This window comes from Indicator indicator, chromosome Z (assembly GCF_027791375.1).
Source record: "Indicator indicator isolate 239-I01 chromosome Z, UM_Iind_1.1, whole genome shotgun sequence".
Taxonomy (NCBI): Eukaryota; Metazoa; Chordata; class Aves; order Piciformes; family Indicatoridae; genus Indicator; species Indicator indicator.
In genome coordinates this window covers 6,480,524-6,486,665 of record NC_072053.1, presented here as the reverse complement: position 1 = coordinate 6,486,665, position 6,142 = coordinate 6,480,524, and positions in this window count along the sequence as shown.

The window sequence follows — 6,142 nt, the reverse complement described above, 5'->3', positions numbered from 1 at the left end:
GAATATCTTTTCAGCCAGCTACGAAGTCCTGAAGAGAGAATCAGTAGTTTGAAAGTAAATAAAGATATAACAAACTGGAAAAAAAAAAGGGAGAAAGAAATCTCTCTGCTTACTCTTTCAATGGCAAGATTTTTCTTGGGTTTTGTGTTTGCTTCATCCACCCTGCTTTGTGTCCTGACAGAATAGCATCCATTCCTTTCTCAGTATATTTTTTCCCTTTTATTTTCCAAACTGCATCCTTTCCTCTTTGTCCTCATAAACTCCTTTCCTTCCTTTGGAGCCTTCAGAGCCATGTAATCTGTGTATTATGCACTACACTGATGAAATTGTGATGGCTCTGATACAGCAGCATCTTGATACTTTTCTCTGTCTAAGCTGGAGGCTTACTGTAAGGATCTAGTGAGAGAACAGTAGACATCTGGTCAAAGGCTTACCCTTAACTTCCCGGCTCAGCTCCACACCAAAAGACGGATTATGAGCATTATACCCTGTAATTCTAGGTTAATTTCTTTTCTATCAAATCCTTTCAGTCTCCCTTGGGAATTTTACCTGAACAGAGATCGCCCATGCTGTAACTGAAAATAAGTATAAACAAAGTACTGGAAGCTCACTGCCAGTGAAACAGATACTGTGATATAATCTTCACTCCTCCTTCTGATTGTTTAAGATACTGTCTTCCTTCTCATTGTTTTTTATGTCAGTCAAAGTTTGGGAAACTCCAGATCAGCCTGTATTTGGCTCTGACTAGTAGCAAGGAAGTAGGCCATAATGTACTCACTGTAGTGCTTTTAGGTCACAAGTAATACAAAGCCACATGTTACAAAAGCTTCTGCAAAACCAGATTTAGTAAACAAATGCTTTTGTTATTTCAGATAATAGATCTAATTAGTTGTTTGTAGACTTTGTAAGCAATACTGCAGGAATCTTTTAACACCTTGAGAGATGTCCAAAGATCTCCTGTTTATTAGCAGGAATGACAGACAGACTGGGGTCCGAAGCACTTAATTGATTTAGGAAGGGACTTAGAGGTTAAAAAACCCCACCATCTTCAAACTATGACCAAACATAGAAGACAAGTTCCTGGGGACTTGGCAAGGCTGCCTGTGGCTGGTTACTGCCAAACTTTATCTGTTCCATAAAGGAAGCAAGGCAAAACGTGAACCTCTGGGAACCTAAATGAGAAGGTGCAAATAAAACCCACGGTATTCTACATAATGTGGCAAAACACTCACCAGCCTGGATCCCTCTGCTTAGACACGGTGGTGACAGATGTAGGCTCATGACAATGTTAGAGGGAGTTCAGGATGCCAGTGCTAAATACGTGATATTCCTCAGAGTCTGGAGAGCTGTTCTATTGTGCCTAGGGTTTGCTTGCCTGTCAGGCAGTAAAAACCTGGTACTAATTGTAGCCTGACTGTCAAAATTACTGTCATGCACTGATGTAAAATACCCACTCTGCAGAGCTGTGTATTGTGGCTTTGGGCATGGCAGCACACTCTAGACATCATGTTTTTTGGAGGTACAATGTGCTGGTTTCTCCTGCAGAGCTCATTCACCTGTTTAACATCTGATGGTACTGTCAGTCTAATTCTTACCTATCATCATCTTTCATGTTTTAAATAGGCAGTATTAGCACCATTGCTGTAGGAGGTGCTTATGAGACTGATAAATCAGGAATAAGGGAGCTTCCATTTAATCATATCCCTTGCTCCTTGTGTCCTTTTAAACTTCCTTCCCTAGTTCTTTTATGACCCACATATGTTCTGGTTTTGAGGGTGAGATGGTATCTGCTTGAGATTACACTTGAGATACAACACTGCAAATCTCCAGCATGTGTCTGTGCAGAACTTTTGGTGCAGAACTTTTGGTGCAGAATTAAAAGATAGCTAGGGCCCTTTCAAGCAGGAATGGACTTGAACAAGAGAGATTAATTTTTACCCATTATTTACAATGCAAGTTTCTTAAAAAAAAAAAAAGGCAGATAAAAATAGTAAAGAAAAATAAATTTTTGCTGCTTTTCTCAGCTTTTTCTAAATCAGGACACAACTGATAGTAGTCCCAGCATCTCTTGAATGGAGGAGAACATTTAGGAGTTATTTTTGCTGTAAGTAGCAGATGATTCTGCTTACACAAGGTATGCTCAGGATCATCACATTTATACTCAGGTGTCAGCAAGAGTTAGAAAGAATAAATACACTAATTGAGGTAGACAGGAAATCCAACATTCAGTCATAAGACTGGAATTATGAACCATATATTTCATAGAAACATAGAGTGCTTTGGGTTGGAAGGGCCCTTTAAAGGTCAGCTAATCTAACCTCCCTGCAATGAGCAGGGATGTCTTCAATTAGATCAGGTTGTTCACAGCCCTGACCAACATAACGTTGAATATTTCCAGGGATGGGGCAACCTAGGTCAGTGTTTCATCACCCTCACTGTAAAAAAACTTCTTCCTTATATCTAGTCTAAATCTCTCCACTTTTATTATAAAACCATAACCCCTTGTCTGTTGCAACAGGCCCTGCTGAAAATTTGTAAAGAATTAATGGGGGTGCTAGTGGAGTTCATGGGGGAGTTAATGGGGATGCTAGTGAACGAGAAGCTCAACATGAGCTGTCAATGTGCACTTGCAGCCCAGAAAGCCAACCAGATCCTGGGCTGCATCAAAAGAAGTGTGGCCAGCAGGTCAAGGGAGGTGATTCTCCCCCTCTACTCAGCTCTGGTGAGACCCCACCTGGAGTACTGCGTCCAGTTCTGCATCCAGGAGCCCCTATTACAAGAGGGATATGGACATGCTGGAACATGTCCAGAGAAGGGCCACCAGGATGATCAGAGGGCTGGAGCACCTCTCCTATGAGGACAGACTGAAAGAGTTGGGGCTGTTCAGTCTGGAGAAGAGAAGGCTCCAAGGTGACCTTATTGTGGCCTTCCAGTATCTGAAGGGATCCTACAAGAAAGCTGGGGAGGGACTTTTTAGGCTATCAGGTAGTGACAGGACTAGGGGTAATGGAATAAAGCTGGAAGTGGGGAGATTCAGGCTGGACATGAGGAAGAAGTTCTTCCCCATGAGAGTGGTGAGAGCCTGGAATGGGTTGTCCAGGGAGGTGGTTGAGGTCCCGTCCCTGGAGGTGTTTAAGGCCAGGCTGGATGAGGCTCTGGCCAGCCTGATGTAGTGTGAGGTGTCCCTGCCTGTGGCAGGGGGGTTGGAACTGGATGATCCTTGTGGTCCCTTCCAACCCTGACTGATTCTATGATTCTGTTCTATACTTAGTAGGAAAACTGCGCTGGAATTAAAAATTGTCATCACTTCAGTTTCTCTTTCCTGGTGTCATGTATAAAAGCAAACGCCCACATCTGAAAGAGACAAAATGTGGATTTTTGCATTCCCAATACACTGTGTTTACTACGTGCCAAAACAGCCCTTATCAAATGCATAATCTGGAACAACAGAAGTATTCCATTGCTCTGGTCCTGACACAGGAAAATTCAAGTTAAATTAATTGTTTACTACAAAAATAAGCTACATTGGCACTAACAGACACATTAATTAAAGACAAGCTTTTTTACATGGTCCACACTGCATAATTTTGTTGCTGCATGAGAACGCAGCAGCCTTTTAACATGTATAAGTTTATTCAGACTACAGCCTTACAGCACCTTTTCAAAACTGATTCACTGTTTCAAATTCAGGGCTCCATCCACTCACACAAAGTCAAAGGGAAGAGTCTCCTTTCCTCTAACTGAAACAGTATTAATTTCACAGACTACACAGTTCTCACTTTGCAATGACAACACTGAACTGAACAACACACACACCCCCCCAAACCACAAACATTTGGTTTACCTTCATTTCAGCTTCGGTAAGTACAATTTTATATAATTTCCTCTTACCCCAATATCAGGCAACTTCATACCTGCAGAAAACTAGAGTTCCAGGCAGTACTTCAGTGTGAACTGAAGTGGTGAGCTGTAGAGACAGAATTAGTTGCAAATGTACAAGGAATAGCAAAGCTGGGGGCACTGTGAAGAGAGGGAGGAAAGCCATGTATCTACTGGCTGGTAAGTAACACTGAATTTCAGCAAGCCAGAAAAAAAAAAAAATCTTTCTTAATGCTTTTTTCCTCCATTAATGCCATTTCCCTCCCCTCCTTCAAGCACTGATTCTTGCTGTAATAGCACCGGTGTTTCTGGCAAGTTTTGTTTTGTTTGTTTGTTGGTTTGTTTTGTTTTTTAATTGGAGACTTAAAAAAAGCTGGATGCAAACTTCAGCTTCAGATGTTGTCCCCAGGAACACAGGAAGAAGGTCTGTTAGGGACAATGGTAGCCTAGTATAAAGGGAAAAACTGCCACTTCAATCCTGAAGAGATCTATTCAAACATGAGTATCAAAGAACTCGTATCCCTCACTTCCTTTGCTTCTTATTTATATGCACAGAAGCTAGACTTGGTGAAAGAACAGTTCCCAAGATGGAGCTGCTACATCTGACAGGCTGGCAAAAAAATTATCACCTCTGTGAGGACTGTCTCACCAGAGAGAATCTTTACTCAGAATCGTTCTACAGAGATCTTCTGGTACCTGACACCAGGGCTTCGGGCTATCATTCAAGTTACTGTTACTGGTTGTCTGTGTGGTTTTTGTTGCTCTTCTTTGGATATGCTCCAGCACTTCAATGTCTTTCTTGTAGTGGGGAACATAAGATTGAATACAGTATCTGAGGTGTGGCCTCAGATACTAACTAGTACTAACTAGAAACATGACATCGGGTGTTATCACTGCCAGGAGCAGATGCTGCCTGTGGAACTTGCTGCTGACTTCAGAAACTGCAGGTCTTCAGAAAGAAGAGTCTGAGATGAAAGGTAAAATGACTGAACAGAATTAGTCTGGGTTTAGCTCAAACCTACACTGAGTACAGTGGGACAATCACTTCCCTGCTCCTGCTGGCCACACAGTTCCTGATCCAGGCCAGGATGCTGTTGGCCTTTGTGGTCACCTGAGCACACTGATGACTCATGTTCAGCTGGATGTCAAACAGCACCCCCAGGTCCTTTTCTGCTGGGCAGGCTTTCTAGCCACTCTGCCCCAAGCCTCTAAAGTGTTGCCTGGGACTGTGTGACCCAAGTACAGGACCTAGCACTGGGCCTTGTTGAATCTTGTACAACTGACTTCAGCCCATTGATCCAGCCTATCTGGATCCCTCTGCAGAGCCTTCTCACCTCTGAGCAGATTGACACAACCAGATCTTAAATCTGGTTCAGTTGTTCCTAGCTCACACCTCATATTTGCTTTAACATTGCAGGCCATACTTGATGACTGAGAACAGAGATCCAAGACTACTTTTGGAGCTGCTCAAACCCTATTAACCGTCAGTTCTTTAATGTGAATCATATTCATTGTAAGAAAGTTTCTATTAAAATTCAAAATTTGTCCTAGAAGAAGAAGAAAATCAAGAGCTGTCACTTGCATGTAGCCACGCTGGTTGGGGTGCCATGCTGTGTGGCCTTCTTGGTTTACATACAGTAATAGAGCGGAAAGAAAGGAACACATACACACACCGAAGAGCCAATCTGGGATTCATCATAAGTCAGCAGGCTCACTGTCTGAGAGGACTCTTTTCCTGCCATGGACCACTGCTGCTTTCTGTCCATCTGTCTGTGCAGGTAAAACCTCATTGCGGAGTAGTTCTAAAATTAACACAAAACATCGAGAAAGAATTTGCCTAGCCTAAAGGAGAGTGAACAAAGTAACCCACCTAAGGGACCTTGACCTTTATAGTAACAGTATATGCTGTAAATAATTCCAGCAAATGTGATTTTCTGTGTGTCTGGTATATCCAATTGTAATATTGATGTGTTTGCAGCTGCTTCTGACAAGGAAAGCAGCAGTAGACAGATAGAACAGCTCTGTCAGTAGTAAGTTTTTCTGGAAAGACATCTTCAACACAAGATCAGGCTCTGCTGAAAACTCTTTTTCGTAATAGTGGTTCTTGGCCTCCATGGGAGCTTACCACAAACACTAGGAAATAATGTTGCTGTGGTAGAATTTTAGATATAAGCTTAACCGCAGAGGAACACTCTGTTAATATGAAGACCTTCATGAGATATGGAACCAGAGGAAAGTGCTAAACCTTGTGTATACATTTTTG